Source organism: Pocillopora damicornis, chromosome 7 (assembly GCF_964200805.1).
Source record: "Pocillopora damicornis chromosome 7, jaPocDami1.2, whole genome shotgun sequence".
Taxonomy (NCBI): Eukaryota; Metazoa; Cnidaria; class Anthozoa; order Scleractinia; family Pocilloporidae; genus Pocillopora; species Pocillopora damicornis.
Window position 1 is genome coordinate 12,825,365 of NC_142676.1, and position 21,565 is coordinate 12,846,929.

The following is a 21,565-nucleotide window of genomic DNA, read 5'->3' on the forward strand; positions in this document are numbered from 1 at the left end:
CGAAGATGTGGGGCATTTTACTCAGCCTGAAAGTGGTCTTTATAAAGCAAAATAATCAATATCTCAGGGAGGAACAGTGAGGTAACCCAGCAGAATTACCAGACCAGCCTCCTGGTGGCACTAAACAGAATTCACTTAAACTGCTAGATCACCCTCCTCTTGGCACTGAACAGGCTCCAACTAGTCATGGCAAGGCAGTCACCCAGGAAGAGTGAGTTTCCTAGCCACGTTAAAACTACCCTTGGAGGTTGATTATTTATTGGGTTTTGTAGAGATTCTTATCACTAATAAGTGTGTCTGAAGGAATGAGACTCTAATCATGTATTGTTTTCTATGTACTGACAATGTGTACATCCATTATACTGCTGTTCCTCTCACTAATTTACAGTTGATTGTACCATCATGAACATTACATGAAAACTTCTACCATCCTGCCAAAAGCCCCCTCAAGTAGTCATTTCTGCTATCTATCTAGGGAACCTGTCCCATACAAGGAGCATTTGAGGAATGCATTAGAAGAAACATTAAAAGTTATGTAAGTGCAAATTGTGCTTGGCACATTCTGCTTGGTGGTCTTTTCTGTACTCTACAGTATAGTTGGTGTTTGGGTGCATGAACTTTCGTTGTGATATCACTTTAAGGGAAGGAAGGGGAAAATTAGGCATTCCTCTGACAATGTAATGTGCTAAGCACAACCTTTTATGTGCAGTGTTGGCTTCAAGTAGGACACTTTAGGACAGCTTAAATACAATGAGCCGCTAGCCTTGCTGTTTTCTGCATTTTGAGATGTCGAGTTTGATGAAAGCACATGGCATGTTTTGTAATTTGTGTTTTCGAGCTTACTCAGTTTCTCCATGATCTAAACACGAAAACTTGTAAGTACATTGTATATCTGTCAATTTTGTTTTAGTTTCTTTGTTCGCCATATTATTTCCTAATGTGTATTGTATTTATTTCAGTGAATCGTTAGTTAGCTAGTTTATTTGTTCATTCTAGTTTGTTCACTAGGCGTGATGGAAGTTTGTTTGCCAATTTACATGGAATAATAATACAGTTAAACGCATATCAAAGTATTCAGTTGTCCTTGATCACAAAGTAAAGACACTGGGTCTCTACATGCAGAGATCCATTACTTGATTTTACCACTTTGACTTTGGCACTCAACTGTTTGAATAAGAGGCTAGATACAATTGGGCTGACTGCTCATTAATGGACTGGTTTAGTGCAGGTGTTTGTGGCATACTTTTGGGAATTATTCAAATTTCACAGGCATTACACATCTTTGATCATTTAAAATTTACTTCAGGGCTATTTGCAATGAACCTGTTAGTGTCTTAAGGAAGTTCAGGTGAAGGTTAGAAAGAGGGCAAATGCTTGACCTTAAAAACGACTCGGAAGGGTGTGAGGAAAAGATCATGTAGATAATTGTCTCTCCTTACCACCTCTTTGATGATGCAGTGGAAGAGATATTGAGGGAAGATCTGCCAGTGATTGATTTTAGTGTACCTTCAGAGGTGATCTTTACAGGTGATAGCACTCAAGATTATGGTGGTCCAAGCTGGGAATTTTTGGGTATGATGATGCATGAAATATGTGACAAGCTCTTCAAAGAAGAAGGAGAAAGCTACATCAATTCTGAGGATAAAGAAGCATTAGACAGGAAACAGTATTATGGAGCTGGTCTCTTTTTTGGTAAATATGCAAAGCCTATTGATACACCCATGTCTTTTCACTTAGGCACACAAGAATTTCAGTTTGCTGCAAGGAGGTCCTTTGCCTACTTTCCTTGCTGAAGACCAGCTTCAGCATTTCTTCACAAAGGATGATTTGACCAATTCTGGGGGAAGTGGAAACCTAATTGGGATGAACTGAGCCCTCAAGCCTGAGAGGATTTCTTTCCAGCTTCAACCATCACTTGGAAGCTTGTGAATATCCAAAGACCTTGAGGACCTTGAGTTTGAGCAAACTCAAAAAGCTTTGGAGGCTCAAAGCAGACACCTAAAAAAGGAAAGGGAAAGGCAACAAGCCAAACGCAGCAGAGGCTTGAACAGATGAAGAGGTCAACATTCTAAACACGAAAAACCTGCTTGGAATCACAAGTGCTGAGGCTTTTTTGAACACTTTGTGGTTTACAAATCCCCATCATTACAGGTTGAGAGGCTGTCACAAGCATAGAAAAATGACTTAGGGAGATGTTCAATTTATCAGAGATGTGGATAGAACTAAATATAGAGAATATTCTGAACGACAGACCATGACATGAACTGGAGCAGAAATTTGAAATATCAGATCAGTCAAGCCTAAAGCTTTCATTACTCACGACAGATGAGAGAAACCCAGTGTTTGATTACAAAATTTATTGCAAGAAAAGACCAAACTCAATGCTGACCAGCAAGCAACCTTCTTTTCTCAGTATCAACTATTCAAGGAATTCTCCTGGAAACTTTCTGGTAAGATTCTGGTTGAAAATTTCATGGCTCAATCACGTCTGAGGCTGTCATAAAGGCTCTCTGATGCTTCTCTCTTACTGTACTCCCCAAGGTGCACATGATCTTGCAGTTGTTCTGAAGAAGTGAACTCAGAGTAGCATCCTTGTTCTGGGCAGTGAAGCAGCGCGTCTTCTTTATCATTGTTGGAACTTTGGCTGTGATTGAGATTCTGTTGTATGGCTCATGGTGCTGTGGCAAAGAAACCGTGATTCTCAACTTCCCTTAACACAACAAGGCCTTGCTTCTCAAGGACAAGCTCTGAGTATGGTATTAAATTGGCATTCCCAACCCCATAGGCTTTTGAGAGACAAAGAACATCCTTTAAAAGGCAAAATTGACAAAAAGCTGAAATTATTGATGCTCTTAATTTTAACTTCCTTTCTGTCACTAACAATCTTGCAAACAGCAGCTGGTGATTCCTTTACTTCTCTCACTTCCAATGCATTGTGCATGTCAGCTGTTGTCAAAATGTTATGGCCTTCATTACAATATCTACAAATTGCCCCTTTCATTGGACTGATGATGCAATCACAAACATCCTTGCCTTGCTTAAGAATAAGAAAAGGAGGTATCTTGGATAGAATAGCTGATCTATCAATACCTGTCATACTAATAAAGATGTTGCTAGGTGTATGCATATACTCCTGCTTCTACTACCACATTTTGCTCATCATGAAAATATTAAAAGGAAAATTCAATTTATAACGATTCTCAAGAAGATGCAACAAAGGACGACGTGATGAATAAGTAAACTTACTTAAATTTTCCCAGGATGTCCTTTGAGAAATGTAAGCATTCATTCGCTACCTGTACTGTGCATATAGTAATTATATGTAAACTATTGGGGTTTAGAAAAAATGCATTTTAATCTGCCTCTAACATTAAGAATAAAGTGCCAACCAAGACAGACAGCAGAAGCTGTAGCAGTACTAGTAAGCCAGAATGTAGTGGGGCAGAGAGATGAGACAACAGCAGGCCAAACAAGTCACACAATTGGTAACGCAACCGACATTTCCACAATGAGGTACCCAGATGAAGCCCCAGGAGGACAAACAGTGGCAGATGCACCGGGACACACACTCGATGTAGAGGCTCTGTGTCAAGAAAGAGGGGTTGCTTTGGTTGGAGAAACAAACCAAAACATGACTGAAGATAATACTTTGTTTAAATTAGATTTTTAGCTTTTCTTTGTGTTTCCCCAGCCTTTAAATACATGGGTGGGATGTTCGCTTTTAGGTTTGACCCTCATCTAAATTGTTTCATTTTATATCACCATCTTTGTTTCAGTTACCCTTTAAATTAGGTTATCATTGTTGAGATTGGTTTGTGGTAAGAAAGAAATAATGCATATAAGTAAGAAGAAAATTACAAGAAATAAACAAAAGTCAACATCAAGTTTTTCTAAAGGAAGTGTGCCATCACGCTGTCAGTCACTCTAGAATGCAGACTTGTATGGTGAGTAATAGTATTGTGTAACATGTGATGTTTGCCTGGTAAGATACAGTGGTCCATAAAAGTTAGTTCAACATTGGTTTTCGTTTTTGGTGTTGCTGATGTCTCTTTGTTTGTGTTTTGTGTTTGTAACAATAAATCATTTCATTTATTGCTTTGAAGTTACCTTTCTATAGGACAATTCAGGGCCAAGTTGTTAAAATCAAGGTTAATGGTCATCTGGGTTAAGTATTAAGGCAGCCTAGAGGTTATGGTCACACTTAACCCAGGATAAGTGTTAACCTTGTTTTGAACAACTCTGCCAAAGACTTATTGCAAGTAGTCTGTTGTGAGGGTAGTTCTAAATGTACAGCCTGTGGAGGATTTTTTCTCCCCTCCATAACCCCTTCCCACTCCTTGTCGAAAGAATGTATGTCTTTCGTTCAAGTCATGCTTGTAACTGGAGAATGTGTAACATTCACAATTTCAATGCCCTTATCCCATCCAGCCTGTGATAGAATTCCAAATTCTTGTATTCCATCCATGAGGTATCGCAAAAACATACCTGCTAGGTTGTTGGTGAAACACTTTATGTAAACTATTTGCTCTACTATACCCATCAATGCAGCCATGCAAAACAAACCTCCAGTGGATTAACCTGTGATTTGAGTCAATGTGCCACAGGTGGTTTGGCTTTTTAACATTATACAGACATTGGTGAATTGCATACCTGCACCTTAAGGCGTGGTTTATAGGATTAATTCTTTGTAATGCTTCCTGAATTTTCCACCTCTAACCATAAATGCCACATGCCCTCAAAGCTCCTTGTATGTACATTTCACCAGAGAAAGGTGTTATTTGTAAGATATCTCTTACATTCCAATCAAGTTCCTGTTCATTAACCTCACTATAATCACGAGTAACAAATTCTATTCTTCTTCTGGACAGAGTCCTGACACTTAAACACTTTGCAATAGCTGTCCTCTGCATACCAGTGCTGCCAAGTACATCAATTTGTTCTGCTGTAATGTATTTTGGTCTTCCTAATGAACTTCTTTTGCAGGAAGGTACAAAACTCAGCACTCATTTGAAAAGAAGTGGCAATCTTACCCCTGGTGTGGTTTAGTAGCTCCCATAAAGAGTGTGAAAGGTCATCAAATCACCACTTTTATCTCTAAAAAGCACTGGACATTGGCAGAAACCAAAGAAAATGCTGCAATCATTTAAACAAAGCCTTCTGAGCAAGCATGTATATATTCCACATTTCCAAGAGTTGTGCGTTGAGCTATACGGTAAATAAAATCCTGTACAGACAACAGAAATGTCTCCAAGTCCTCCACATTACCGTCAGCAACCTGAAGAATGACAACAAGGTATAAAAAAGCTATGTAACCAACAAATCTGCAGGCCACCATCTTGTTTGACCATTTTGGCAGCAAATGGCAGGGCATGTTGGGTATTCTTGAGTTAAAGAAAAAATTTGCAGTCGGCAAAAAATCTTGACTCCGGGAAAAAATTCTTGACAAATTGACAGAATTTGACTCAAAGAAATAATTCTCCACTTGGCAAAAATACTCTCAACTAGAGGTAAAAATTCCCATCTTGATTACAAAATTTTCAACTCCATGAAAATATTCTCCTCTTTGGAAAAAATATTCTCAACTGGAAAAAATCTTGACTCAAAAAAATTCTTGACTTGAAAAAGAAGTACCAACCACTTTGGTCCATTATGGCTCGCCAAATTTTACTAAATCGATCTAGTTAGTACTTTATTATCCTTTATCTTCTAGGAACTGGGATACCAAAGACCCAGCACCAACTGCTTTCATTAAAGAATATCCACTAGTCATTTTTACCCTTACTCAAAAAGCAACCCAAAGAGAAAAAAACAAAAGTTATTGATAGCCAAGAATATTTGTAAAATGTGAAGTCAAAATGGACTTATGCAACATCTTGGCAGTGTTCAGTCTTCACTGAAGGAAACTGCTGCAGGCCACCAAGATTGTCATGGCTGTAAAGGCAAAAACTTAACAGAGTGTCTCTGTAAGAGCGGTCCTGTCGATTTTGCTTGAGACACGGATTTCGCTCATTTCTTGTGTGTTGTAAGACATTCATGTACCTATAATAAAACCACAATCCGTTTGATTGGATCTCTTTATTTTTCAGAGTTTTACGGAAATTAAATTTCACTCGAGCGAAGGCTTGTCGTGACACTTTTCAAGACTTTAATTTAAGACAACTTTGAAGGACAATTTACAAAAAACTACGGAACTTAGCAAAAAATAAATACCACAGTCATGCATATTAACTCTATCTTATCCATCGAGGCGACTTTCGTGAACATCACGTTTCAATCAAGGAAACAGGAAGACTTGAATGACACCTTATCCGTTCGCTTAAGTCACACATGCCAAAACCGATCAAATTCAATGTAAATTTTTGAAAAAGTGAGGCGTTCTTAACTGATCCAACTAACATAGCTAGGAAGTAGGTGCCATAGAAAAGGTAACTACAGAAAAAAACTTTGCGGCCCGACCTTTACGAAAACTTTATAACTCCGTGAACTTACCTAATTTCGGCAATCTCCAAGTTTAGCCCCCATTTTGTGGATTTGTCAACATGAAGTGTAACTGATATAAATCAAGCAGGTAGATCTAAAACCGTAAGATATACATACGAAAGCAATTCAAATGAACTTTACTTTCAATTCAAGCGGCAAAATTTGAAATTTTTCGTTCAAGTTACCATTCCTACATCCCCATGCGACCAATTCTTCCAACAATTCAAACACTACAACTAGTGTTCGAATTCCCCTCGTCGATTCCATCGTAAGAAATAACCTGTGCCACTCAAGCTTCAACTAGAATGTGAAGTACGAATCAAATAACATAACTGCTTCATCTTGGAGGCAATATCACGCTGGTATTTTGATTTTCTGATAGACAAGAACGGTAATCAGGAAGCGATCACCATGTTTACCTCATAAAACTGATCGCTGACCAGCCGCTGAGTGAAAACAATATGGCTCAGTGCTGAGGTGCGGGGTGTGGGGTGGGTGCAGGCAGATTATCAAAGGATTTTTGGGAACATTTGAAAATATGCATTAAAGTATCATAATAAGAATTAGGACTCTCAGTCTTAATGCAAAGGCATGCTTCGTGTTGCAGACAACTTTTGCTTTGCTTAGTATTCTTTTTTCTTTCAAGTACATTTTGTTCCAAATAGGACTGGCGTCAATTCATAGATTTATAAACAAATCTTTACCATGTAAATAAATGTTTTTAGGTAATCGAGATAACCATTGAACGTCTTGTATCGCTTTAGAAGTAACATGTCTTGTCTTTGCCCAACTCTGAGAACGTGGAGCGGCAAAGACGCGAGACACGAGTCTCGCGGCTTCTCCATGCTCAGAGGATACGCGTGACCTCACTATCTTTAAGAAAAAAAAGGGACTGCTCGGAGTCTGTATTCCGTTCAACCATCTCATAAGAGTGACGCGAGTCTTTTCAATTGAATGAAAAATTCACAAACCCATTCTTTACCTCACGAGCGTAACCACTGACCACTCAAGAATTCACTCAGTAAGCTTCTCCTTTGGTGCAGAAATTGAAATCGTATCGAGTAAACAAAGTTATAGCGAGTTCCTTTAGATCTCCCGGAGCTCCCAAAGCGATACAAGTTTGGGCCGAAAAGGAAGAAGTCGTTCGTTAGCGAGACGTTCATTATGTCTCAGGACTGTTTTTTAAATAGCAAAGATGAAAAAACTTTGGTTCATCGCATGGCTTAAGCGATTTGGTACGACTGTCTGAATGCAATGATGAAATAAAACATCATTTGATAAGCTGCCACCTGTCTAAAGAGGTCTTATGTGAAAATGAGCTAATCTTGGCAAGGACTGGCCTATTTCACCTCGCTCAGGAGGGTAAACAAAAAAATTTGGATTAGCTAGAGGCATCGCCACGCTTAGGGGAAGTTTTGGAGAAGTGCAAAGGTAACATGTCAGTATCCTGATCATCATGTTAGGAAGCGTATCCAAGGCAGAGATGTAATTACCTTGCATATGTCTCAGGACATTCAAAAGCTGTTTGGAGGTAGTTCTCAGTAACATTTTCTGTTATATATTTTTGTCTCGTGACATATCTGCTCGAAAAGAGAAGAAACTCATTATTAGATTAAGGGTACTTAAGTACACATCACATTATATGTACAATGTTGCTTGGTTGATAATCAATAATGTTTTTCTAGAAGATCAAATCACCTGAAAACGTAATACACTTATTCATGCATATGGTTCCCAATTATTTGCGGTCAGTTTTCCTCAGTTTGTATGATTCTCATTAACCAGTATGATTAAATTTGCAGACTAAACCACCCCTTATTTGATTTAGAATAAAGTAAATAGTGCATGTCACTTTTCAATTCCTGATGGATGCTACTGGGCTTCACTTTAACTGAGAAATTTGCAATCGCTTACCTCAGTTTTGTGGCCCATACCGTAACAAGCACAAGAAAAAAGTTGATGATAGTGAGTCTTGGCTGAGACAAGAAGAATTAGAGAAGAATCTGTGGTTCTCAGAAACGCCACTTTTAAACACGAGACAACTAAGGTAAATTTAATTAAGTGGTATTTGTTTTTTTGAAAACTATCGTTCAGATTATAAGATACGCGAATTACTCTCCCCACCAATTTTTTCTTACATTCTGTTAATCAAAAATTTCAGTAATTATTAAGGCTTTCTTGTTGATCGTCTTAATAGTAACAGTTTCCAGGATCCAAGGGGAGCAAAAGAGAGAACAATTTTCTGTGTTGTTTGGTAAGGCAACGTGCTGGCTTTATACTTCTTCCGGCGTGATAACGATAATGATGACAACGATGGGTAAAAAGCACTGTCCGCTATTAATGACGATCATCATAGTTATAAACAAATCTCAGTTATAGTCCTGAAAATAATCTAAATCGGCTTCATATCGCCAGAAGTCAAAGTTGCTCACACTCATTCTAAGGTCTGTGCAATTTTACGACGAATTTTCAATTCAGGTGTGTTGCGCGCGCGACTTTTGATAGAAAAAACCTGGACGCGCTATAACTTAAAAGAACGTGTCAGCTGAATGAATCAAATCTCTATCATTTTGCATACATTCTTGGGAACTGCAAAAACGACTTAGAACAAACATTCTAAATATAGTGTTCATTCCGTGCAATGGGGCATTGACAAAAGGTTCTGGTGGAGAAGACACCCTATTTCATACCACTGATGACAAGCAAAAAAGGTCATATGGTACCCCAGTTAAAAATATATATTGATAACTCTATTACTTAATACCAGTTCTAATGTAAAGGAGAAAGTTATGAGATAAAATAAAAATTGTCTGTACAACGAAGCATGCCTCCACTGTTTAGGCTAGGAGTCCTGAAGCTTTTTAAGCATGTATTTGAATATCTTATGGCAATAAGCCCGCCGCCCACCCCCACCCCACCGCGCGCTATACCATTTTCACTCAGCGGGTGGTCGGGGGTCACGTTTATGAGGTAAACATGGCGATCGCTTCCTGATTACCGTTCTTGTCTATCAGAAAATCAAAATACCAGCGTGATATTGCCTCCAAGATGAAGCAGTTATGTTATTTGATTCGTACTTTACATTCGAGTCGAAGCTTGGGTGGCACAGGTTATTTCTTACAGTGGAATCGACTAGGGCAATTCGAACACTAGTTGTAGTGTTTGAATTGTTGGAAGAATTGGTCGCATGGGGATGTAGGAATGGTAAGTTCAACGAACAGTTTCAAATTTTGCCGCTTGAATTGAAAGTAAAGTTCATTTGAATTGCTTTCGTATGTATTTCTGACGGTTTCAGATCTACCTGCTTGATTTATATCTGCTGCGCTCCATGTTGACAAGTCCCTCAAAATGGCGGCTAAACTTGGAAATTGCCAAAAATTAGGTCAGTTCACGGAGTTCTAAAGTTTTCGTAAAGGTCGGACCGCAAAGTTTTTTTCTGTAGGTACCTTTTCTATGGCACCTACTTCCTAGCTATGTTAGTTGGATCAGTTAAGAACGCCTCACTTTTTCAAAAATTTACATTGAATTTGATCGGTTTTGGCATGTGTGACTTAAGCGAACGGATAAGGTGTCATTCAAGTCTTCCTGTTTCCTTGATTGAAATGTGATGTTCACGAAAGTCGCCTCGATGGATAAGATAGAGTTAATATGCATGGCTGTGGTATTTATTTTTTGCTAAGTTCCGTAGTTTTTTGTAAATTGTCCTTCAAAGTTGTCTTAAATTAAAGTCTTGAAAAGTGTCACGACAAGCCTTCGCTCGAGTGAAATTTAATTTCCGTAAAACTCTAAAAAATAAAGAGATCCAATCAAACGGATTGTGGTTCTATTATAGGTACATGAATGTCTTGCAACACACAAGAAATGAGCGAAATCCGTGTCTCAAGCAGAATCGACCGGACCGCTCTTACAGAGACACTCTTAAGAGGATAAATTCAAGCCTGCTTCAGCCGCAGTGGAAGAGTTAAAACACACAAAAAATTTTTCTCCTTTAAATAATAATTACTGCAATTTTTACTATCATGCAAACTCCAAGACCTAAGTACACAACTGGTTTCACTTCATTAGCTTCCATCAATCAGAATCAATTGTTAAAATTGCAGTAATATACTACCAGATTCCTAAATTTTCCTTTCGTAATTATCATCCCCTTTATTTTTTAGGTTCTTCTAAGTGAACTAACAGAAAGCCCCTTGTGCAGCTCTTCCTGCTCCAGTAAGCATCCCCCACACAGCCAGCAGGGTTCAACAGAGCAAGAGGCTGCACGTCCAACTGACTTCGACTTAGAGATCCTCCATGATGCCATTCCATGAATTTTGGAACTGGGCTGTGGAAAAAGAGGCTTCCCTCATCCCTTATCAAGGTCTCCACCTGTTAGCAGGGGTGGGAGACACTTGCATGTAGAAGAGGTAAGATACGTAAAGAGTATAAGAGCAAAGTGAAGGACTTAAGCCACCCTCTTCTACCAACACGCCTAGACGATACCTGCCCCTACACCCTAAGGCACAAATCAGACCAGCTGTACTTTTACAAAAACGTTACTACCTGTAGAATGAAGCACACCAAAGACTTTTTCACTTTGAAATATTTATAGCAAATGTGATGCATGTTCTGGTGTGGTGTATATAATTTGTACTTAATGTATACAGAAATGTACATAGTTGATTTTATCAAGTTTTCATTGTACTATAACTCATTAATTCAGTAAGTTACTGCAAGAGAGTTTAATAAACTGTTATTATTATCATAACAACAGGTTTCCTTGGTATACTACTACTACCAGGTGCTGTCCACTTCCCTTCCAGGAAGACACATTCAATAGTCCATTTTACAGTTGCATGTTTGGTTGCCAATCTTTTGAACAGGAGTGAGGTTACGGGTAACCTTGTTATGATACAAACCTTGCAGCTTTTCAAATGTAAATAACTTTGTTATCACGCTAACTAGATATTGGTCTCTATCAAAACATGGTCAACTTTAACATCACTCCAAAGGCTTGGCAGCTAAGTATACAAAACTTCTTTCATTCAATTAGCATATTCCTGAGAGGAATATACAAAAATCTGTTGTAAATAAGTTTTCTCTGTTTCAGCCTAAACATTTTTCGTTGGCAACAGAAACAATCTTCAGAGTATTCTTTTATTTATTTGCCATGGCCTTAAAAAGAAAACTATTCAACTTACCTCTTCCCTACTGGGCGAAAATTCGATTTTCACCGTAAAAAAGCTTTTCAGCTGACGACTGTTTGTGAAGACAAGCTTTATCTTCATTGTCAATTTCTTAGTATCACCTGTAATTTTGCACACCACTTGAAGTGATGTGATTATTATTCCACAGTGCATTTTAGAAACAATCATCCATCGTGGCTCTTTCATTTAATAATTTTTTATATCTCTCTCAGTTTCAGTGGAATTTAAGTCTGCAGTTACTGGAAAACAGACCAAGTGGAATTTCCCCTACTAGTTATATCATATATGCTACTTATATCATATAGTTTCATACCTTTGTTTTACGCTGGCCTCTGATGGAGCAGTTATGAGCACCACGGGTAGATTTCACCAGCTATCTTGTGCAACGCTTCTTCCTCCGATTTTTTGTCAAACAAACCCACTTTCAGTTAATAGCCTCAGTAATAACCAGTAATCTGTCTACTGATGAGTTGCTAATACCCCATTTCTATGTTTAGTGTCCTTCGTACACATTTTTACGTCCCTAAATTCTCTGCACTTGTTAGTGTGGATGGGATACCTTGCAGATCGAACACAATGCCAGAAGAATAAGCATGCATGGTGACCAATTGCAAAGCTTGCTGTTAAAGCTTGTCCAATCACAAAAAACTGAACAAAACTTTTTAAAGACCAACAAAACTAGTTGTAAAGACATTTAGGGGAAACTTGGAATTAAATCGTTCAACAGTTCAACCCTTTAAAAAGCCAAAGCTAATCATACTACTGTAACCCTCTTAACAGTCATTGTCAGAGAAAACCAGGCACGCGTGAAAGATGAGGGTCGACCGTTTTACCTCAAATTTTCAGCATTGAATGCCTGTCCGAAATGATAAAGGAGGATGGTATTTAGGGATTTCTCTGGTATTTACTTCCCTAGTTTGACCACCCCCCCTATTCTTTAACTTCACAGACCCTGAAGCCATGACAAATATATGCCAAGTTTGAGGCTGAACAAAACACATTTCACATACTTTCTGAGAACTCGTGTAAGTTGTTTGTGTTGTTAACAGGTTAAATTATGTTCTTGAAGAAAAATACGCCAACTTTAAATAAAAGTGAATTTTTCTATGAATTTCGAAATTTTGTCCCATGTGCGAAGATTACGTCGGCTAATTTTGACGTAATTTTAAAGCGACTGTTCTCAGAGGTGCAGTTCTCTTTTTCAACATTTGTATGTTATCTTGAATGTTTAACATCTTTTCTCCGAAAACCAGTTAACCCTAACTTAAGCCGTCATAATGCATTAGAGTGAGTTGCGCGCAAAGTCAGCCATCAGGCCATATTTTTCCCACCAATGTCCATAACGGATTTTTGGCAAATCACTGAGATCTTCCTATGATTCTAGCTTACTGAACCCACAAAATTTATTTTTAATTGTAACTGTAATTAGATTGAAGACTGCAACCTTACATACTCGATAATATCATAAATACAGTCCAAGGGAGATGCTGATCATGATAAGCAAGGGGGAATAGGATATTATCAACCACGAAAGTGTTTCCTGACTCTGCAAGCGAACGTTCTCTTTGATTCTTGACCTTCTTGAGCATTTAATAGCATGAAGAAATACTTTGGATGGAATATTGCAAAAAATTATTTAATGCAATCTAACACTCATTTTTAATTTGATAAATGTTCACATGTCACTGCAATCGACAGTTTTTTCCGTTTTGTGAACCGACATTAAGTCAAATACACTTCTCTTCTTGTATTCTGCACTCAGAAACTGCCTTCCTTTTTTCACTAAAATTTGATTTACCCATGAAAATATTATTTTTACAATTTACGATTTACCCATGAAAATATTATTTTTACATGTAACTTCAAAAATAAAAAAGGAAAAATTAACTTAATCAACAGTAATTAAGCTTGTCAATGTTATGATAAAAGGAAGGCACGAGTAATTTGATGACGTGACAGTGGTATTCTTATCAGTACGAAACACACTTCACGGAGAAGAGTCTTACGTTAGTTCAAAACCATGGATCTCAAGTGCTCCTTTTGATCAGAGGATTTGCCTTGTGGGGGGGCAAGGTGTTGGCTAAAGGATTTGCCCCTTGTTGTCCTGTTCACGAGACATTGAACCGCATCTCAGCAGTCTTGGTTTGGGGAGCAAATGTAGCACTACAGGTTCCAAGATCTCTGAGGTCGACTTGATACTTAACCGAGCAGGTAAATTTGCTGTCCGCAAAGACGAGAAGGGAGCTATGATGGTTTGTCCCAGACATCGCAAGAGCTTAACAACAGACTGGTTAGGCCGAAAAAGGACTACTTGTTGCTACCCAAATCATAAAGGCGAGGGAAAGGGCAATGCGCAGACGAAACGAGCAAATGCTCAATTATCACAAGAAATTTTTGACTTGTTTGACACTGTTGTTCCCATTGGTTCAGGTGAGTTCTGTGTCAGGATACTTACTTTACGGAAGACTTATTTGATAACTATAAACAATGTTACATTTACATTTACGGTAAACAGAACCAAACGTTTTAGTCTGGCCAGTGCGAAATTTGGAACTGGAAAAGGTTACAATCTGGAATCCGGAATTTGGAATTGAAAAAACGGTAAACAAAAATGGAAAAGCGAACAAATAGGAAGAGAAATTTACAAAGTGAATAAATAAAGCAAAAAGTGAAAAAAAATCAAACAAACAAAAGGCAGGTTTTGTTAAATAAAGGAATCTGAAAGACAAATCTTGCAGTCATTATTCAGTTACTGTCGCTTAACTCCTATCACAGAGAGCAAATTAAACATCTTTTCTGTAACTTGCTTAAAGTTAAAAAAAGCTGCTAACTCTGTGGAATTTAGACTAAACACAGAAAATCAGACAACAGTTTTACATGCATCTCCAACATATGATATTTTAAGAGCAGAAGGTACAAATTTTCTTTTGTAGAGTCCATACATTTCCTACAAAATAGAGAGCAAAGTTGGCTAGTTCGGGTTCGCTGTCATTGTATGAGTGGGCAAGTCAATATTGTAGAGCTAGTCTTCATTGTGTCTACCATATTTGTCATAAGCTCTGTTTATCTACTTCTGAGCATCTTAGTGTTGGTGCTGTGTGTAAAGTTGTGTTGAAAACAGGTTTGTTTTAGTATTTGGGGAGCATTCTTTGTTGTATTGCGCCCTTTAGTGATGGATATTTAGTTGCGAACTCGGCTACGCTCCTCTGATAACACAATTGTTAAAAACTATGTTTTAATATTTCTCAACTTTAGCAATTTGTTGGGGTTACCGAAAAGAACATTACACAACAAGCATGACAAAAGAGAAGGAAAACAAGGAAATGGTGGAACAGGTATGGTTTTCTACTTAAAACAGCCAAACAGACTATTATATTAGGGAATCCGGGGCATAGACAGTAGGACCCGCTATCTCAAACTTGCTTATCTGGAACTAGATGGTCATAAGGCCCATAATGCTCCTGCTCTTGTCTTACAAAGTGCCTCAGTCTGAATAATTCTTCATTGTTCCTGTTTTTGATTCTCTTTGAAGTTCGATAAATCGAAACTGTACACCTTGTATCCCATCTCCATCAGCAAGATTTACAGCCTTTCCCTTTACGATAACCTAATTTCCAGAACCACTCTATCTAATTAGTGCAGCTGTACTATACGAGAGACAATACAGGAGTTCGTTATGTTCCAGTTTTGTTTGAACTAGCGCAGATTCCAGCTTATGCATATAATTTACTGTCCCATTGGACAGGATACTAAGAAATTGTTTTGTTATCTCAAACAGTGCTATCTCGAACAATTTCTGTTTGCCTTGGAACTTCAAGATAACAAGGTCCTACTGTACCTAAATTACATTTAACGTCTTCGTAGCTCTATTTATGGTTGGTCTTGAATGTACTAGCCTTTGATAAGTACACAAGTCAGAGAATCAAAAGCCTCTAATATCAAACAAAAGATAATGAAACAAGATTATGCTACTCAAATATTTTATTATTTTCTTGCTCCAAAGAAATTGCCATCCAGTGAAGATATGCCTGGTTCTTCATCAGAATCACAAATACTGGTAGCGGCTGACACTCAAACAGAATTGTTGCAGCAATGCTCTCATTGTACCACTAGACAAGAAGTTAGTTTTATTCTTATTTTCAAAAGGTCTGGATAGTAGCAGACATGTTACAATTTTAAAAAACAACACAACGTTTTTTTAAAAACATGTTTCAACAGAATCTTCTGTCATCTTTAGTCTAATTTTAAAATGTTATTCTTATTTTATTGCTAATACATAGGAAGGAATGGATGAGCAGAAAGCGAATGAAAGGACGATGGAACGAACTGTCACAAAAACAGAACAGTCTACGAGTGAATGAGAAATGCCTTGATCTAAAGCCCCTTACAGACAGGGAGACGTAGAAATGTTGTTTTTGAAATGCTTCTTGCAGAGCTAAAACGGGAAAAATTTGCGGTGGAAGCAAAATATATCTAAGAAAGTTAAGAAACGTTTTTGTCTCTCGGGAAGCGAATTTTGTTTCTGCAATAAATATTTCTTATGCAACCAAATAGGGAAACATTTACAGAAACATCTGTTAGTTTCGAAACGTTCTATTTTTATATCCTTTTATTTTATCGTTTATGATTAACTCGATTGATTATGTAAAGTTGTAGTGTTAACATTTGATCACGTTTTCCAGTAGCCGTAGCTATTATATTACACGTGTACTTATCAGGATATGAGTTTCTTGCGAAAGTCACATGCTATCGTTGTACAACGAGTTTACATCTTCGCTATTTAAGAGCAAGCTATCTCGCTATTGTCGCTATCATTGGGTTATATGCTATCACGCTAGGAGCTAAACCAAAGTAAGTCTTTTTTACTTGTTATAATTGTCGCATGATTTCGTTACTCTGTTTACATCGGTTTCTATTAGATAAAGGCTTAGTTGATTTCATTGTCGTTATGCACAATCGATATATGGAACAATGTAAGTTACATAGGTTTATTTTTAATTTCCTTTTAGTTCGTACCACGTCACATCAAATTGTATCACGCTATTGTTGTGCTTTAAAGCCATCACTACGTATCTTCACTACCGTCGATTATCGTAAGAATAAATTTGTAAGTTGGTTGGAAAACTTTGTTATACGTCTGTTGTTTGTGCGTTCGTTTTATGCTCCTGGTCACTCACTATCCTGTGACTCCACTAAAGTCACAACATCCACCTTTTTGCATTACTGAATATTTACTATTATAAGAGAGGATATTTGTAATGACTGAGACATTTCAGTGAATCATTTATGATGTGTACCGCTGGTAACATGTTTTGCAGTCACAATAAGAGAGCACATGGTCTGTTTTGAAGTTTTAGCTTTCGCTATGATTGTTGTACAAGATTTCTTTTTGTATTAGCGGAACAAGGCACGAAAAAACTTGTAAGTATCGATCGGTTTATATTTAGCTTTCCTTTCGTTTGTCATTCGGTTGTTATTTTGCTTTATTCAGCGGATTTATACATTTAATTTCAGTGAATCGTTGTTCATGTAATAAAAGAAGTTTGCAGTTCAGTGCATCTCAAGTTTACCTTGTTGCCGCCTTCCAGTAGCAAACATTGGGTTCCTACGTTTTTCAAAGTTTTTTCTCCGCGTATTTTGTTCTCGAGATGTCAGACGGGGCGAAAGGGATGTCGCTTCAACAGGAATTGCCGTCGAGCGACATAATTACAAGCTTGCATCAGGTTGCATCAGATGCAAATATGGCGGATTCATTATTTGTTCGTACTACGAGGCAAAAGGTGCCGTCGAAAGCTGTGGATCAAGACGAGGTTAGAATCGAAAGGGCCATCGATATGAAAGCGAGAAGAGCAGGGCATTTAGGAGACGTACGAAAGAGACTCAATTTTGTTCAAAGTCTTCTTTCCAAAGGAGCAAGTGTGGAAGAAGTAATCCAAAAAGTGGAATGCTGTGAGCGTGCGTTTCGAAAGTTTGTTGATGCCTACGAAACTTACTTGAGGTTCGAGGACAATGAAGGAATGATAAATGTGGCCAACGAAAATTACAAAAAGGAAAAGGAGAACAAATGGAAAAATTTCCGCACAGCCCCATACTTCATTATGCATGTGCATCTTATTAATTATGCATTCTACTCTTTGTCTTTGAATACAATAGACAATTCCCATGGTAATTGAATATATACATCCCTAATTATTACTTACCGCACTAATAAAAGAGGATTTTTTTCACAGCGTTTCTTTCCGCGCTGTTTTTCCCTCTCTCTCTCTCCATTTTCCCCTCTTTCTCTTCCCCATTTCTCTGGCGGGCACTTCCTACTATCTATCCTTCCTTCAAGGCCCCTCTCAGTCTATTTTTCTTTTTTTACGTTACCTGCAGGGTTCGAACTCTCAATTCTCTATCGTCTTCGTCTGACTAGCAGTCTATCCTCTATACCATTGATCTACATGTGCTGCTTGCCGATAAAGGGTAACTTTCAAAGTTATATTTCTAATACCTTATTCAAATTCCAAAAATTAACACTGAAATAATTTTCCTCACCTTTAAAACATGTTAGATTTTGCACGAAGAAATGAGATGTATCACCACGGTCGCTACGTCGAAGGAAAGTGGGTCTTTGATGGCATTTGCCATGAAACCAAGGCCTGCTTCCTTGTACCGGTAGAGCGCAGGGATAAAGATACGCTCATACCCGTTATACGCGCTCAAATATTGCCGGGAATATGCGTGATGAGCGATATGTGGAAAGCTTATGATTGCTTACAGGACGAGGGCTACAACCATCTCACAGTGAACCACAGCCTAAACTTCGTAGACCCAGACACAGGCGCTTATACTCAGCACATTGAAAATACACGGTGGGGAATCAAACGAAGTATACCTCGTACAGGAATATCCAAAGATCTCTTCGGTAGCTACCTACAGGAGTGGTTGTGGCGTAAGCAATATGGAGAAGATCCTCTTGGAAATATAATCGAGCATATCGCCGAAGTATATGATGTTCGAAAGACATCAAAAAAACTAAGCTCCTCGTGCCTCTGTTTGTGCTGGTGCCTGTCTACACAACCACCGCCGATGAAAATAAACATTCAATGAAGAGAGAAAAATAAGCAACTCTACTGTTAAAGGGAAAAGGAAAAACGACAACGACAATGAACAACTTTAAAGGTGAGCATCGATTTTATTTTCATCGTTTTATGAATGTTTGCTTTCAAAAACAACAATTTTGAGGCTAATATGAGGCGGAATTTAAGCTGTTTTGATTTAGAGATTTTATAAAGCATAGTAATTTTTTATTTGACTGTTACATATTTTAAATCAGCGCTCGATTAGGCGCAATTTTTAATTAAGAAACGGCGATTTTTTGAAGGTTTGAGTAAAGACTTAAAAAAAAATTCAACTTCTTGAAAACAAAGCGAATAGTCCCAAAGGTAATCTATTGTTTGCGCTATTGTTTTCTTCTAACAAAGGACTGTATGCATAATGAAGTATGGGGCTGTGCGGAAACTTTGCCGAACAAATTTCTCCTCGATGTGGAGCTAAGTACGTGGAAATCAAAGATGAAAAGTGCTTCGAAAGCAATGTCGAAATCGGATCACAAGTCGCGTTGGTCGAGTAAGACTGGGAGGAGTTCCATTACAAGTAGGGTAAGAGAGAAGCGTAGAATACTCGAAGAAGCACAGCTGAGAGTGGAAGGGTTGGAGCAAAAGCAGAACTTGGAGCGTCGCTTAGAAGAAGAAGAAGCTGAATTTAAGAAGAGAGAGCTTGAAATTGCTGAAGAGAGAGAACAAAGTAAGGCTGAATTAGCAAGAAAGATCGAAAAGATGCAAGTTGAAATGGAAGTTAAGAAAGCTGCTGTTGATCTTGAGATCGAGCAAGAGGAATTACAAAGTGAAATCTCTGAGAGAGAATCTGTACCAGGTGAGGTAATTCCAGCATTATTAGTTCATGAGTTGAGTCCTCGTACACCTCCTTTACGTGTGCATCTTCCACCTGATGATTATACCACAGCATCTAAGGCCTTGAAAGTTGATCATGAGGTGTCATCAGCATCGATTATCTCTCCAAGTGATACATCACTCCTGTACAAATCACTACCCACTCCTAATTCTCAGCCAAAGGACATAGTGCGAGAGACTTTGCTTAAGGTAGATGCAAACGATTTCACACCACTTGCAAATACACCCAGGACAGGTAACAGGACCCCCACTTGCCTCCAAGAAAGATTTTGCCTGCAGGCATGTGTAAAAGCGAGCGGTATGTTACTGTGAAGCAAGATGTTATGCCAACGCCTCAGTCACCCCTGCAACCGAGTCATACTCAGCTGGAAGTATTGTTGCAAACACTTCAGCATCTAACCCAGCAGTCAACCCAACAAGTTGCGCAATCTCAGTCAGAGTCACGAGCAGATAAAGGAGCATGGCAAGCCATTGCAGATGCACTCAGACAAGGTCCAACTCTTCCGAAGATAGAGTTAATGAAGTTTGGGGGTGACCCATCTCAGTATGGAGAATTTGTTGTCAATTTCCGGGATCACATTGAAACCCAAGTTTCCAATGATTCTCAGAGGCTTACCCGTTAACTTGCACAGTGTGTTGGAAGGGCAAAGGATGCTATTAAAAGCTGTGTTAACCTTCCTGTTGGCCAGAGATACAGTGAAGCCTGGAAAACTTTGTCTAAGAATTTTGGACAGCCTCACATGGTGGCCGATGCTCATATGAAAAGGTTGAGAGATTACAACCTAAGAAGAGTTGATGCCTTGAGTCTAATGGAGTTCGCAAGAAGACTTGAGGATACAAAACAAGTGTTAACAAGCATGGGACCGCTTTATGTTAGCCGCCTTAATAATGAAGATACGATCCTTATGCTGATGAAGAAGTTACCTGATGAAGGTTTGAAGAGGAAATGGACAGATATTGCAGGAGACTTGATTTGTTCTAAGGGACAAGTTGACTTTTCTGATTTCTTGAGTTTCATTCAGAAATGAGCTGATCGCTTGAACAACCCCTTTGGGCAAGAACTGAGGTCAGCACCGCCTCAGCAAGAGAAAGAAAGAAGACATGGTAACAAAGAAAAACAAGAGCTGAGGCTTGAAGCTACAACTCTAGCTACCCAGAGCAAAGAAAACGGCAAGGCTGGAAGAACTGGATCAGCTAACTTAAAGTGCTATTGATGTTCTGGACCTCATGCGATTTGGCAGTGCGAGATTTTTAAGAATGCGTCTTATGAGGATCGATTGCGAACTGTACAACAAAAGAAACTGTGTGGTAGCTGTCTTGCCCATGGGCACTTCTCAAGATCATGTCCAAAGGGATTTTCTTGTTGTAAGCCAGGATGTGGAAAGAAGCACCATTCCCTTCTTCACCCTATGGATAGTAAAGAGAACAAAGAGCCTGCAGCAAAACAAGATGGTATCGATCAGCAACCAGTTGTTCAGTTGGTGGAACAGCCACAACACTTGCTGAGTCCAACCCTTTCCTGGTTACCGAATCAAGTACCTCTGCTGCATCCAGAGATTCAGTTCCAGCAAGAGCTGTAATGGGCGGTCGACCTAGAGTCTGCTTCAAGGTTGTTCCTGTGAAAGTCAGTGGGCCAGGCAGCGATAAGCATCTGATGACATACGCCTTCTTGGACAGTGGGTCAGATACTACACTCTGCTTAAGAAGTCTAATAGAATTGAGCCTTGAAAGTGAACCTACCAAATTTACCCTTTCAACAGTCAATTACCAAGGAAAGAAACATGGTCATCAAACCTGCCTAGATATAGAAGCACTTGATGGAAGAATGAAGTTTACTCTCGATCAGGTTCTAACAACAGAGAGCCTGCCCATTGGAGCAAAACACTTTGCCAGCAATAAAGAACTAAGAAAATGGCCACACCTTGATGGCATAAGTCTTCCAGA

At 38.6% G+C, this 21,565-nt stretch overlaps 2 pseudogenes across 1 annotated transcript; both read left to right on the top strand.

The window, feature by feature from the left end:
- Positions 1–413: 413 nt before the first annotated feature.
- On the top strand, positions 414–1,872 carry LOC149042645 (uncharacterized; annotated as a pseudogene).
- Positions 1,873–17,001: 15,129 nt separating this feature from the next.
- LOC149042646 (uncharacterized) lies at positions 17,002–20,734 on the top strand (annotated as a pseudogene). The gene is made up of 3 exons (XR_016188168.1): positions 17,002–17,087; positions 17,181–17,724; positions 19,177–20,734. The product of XR_016188168.1 is annotated as an uncharacterized LOC149042646 (transcript).
- The last annotated feature ends 831 nt before the right edge of the window (positions 20,735–21,565 follow it).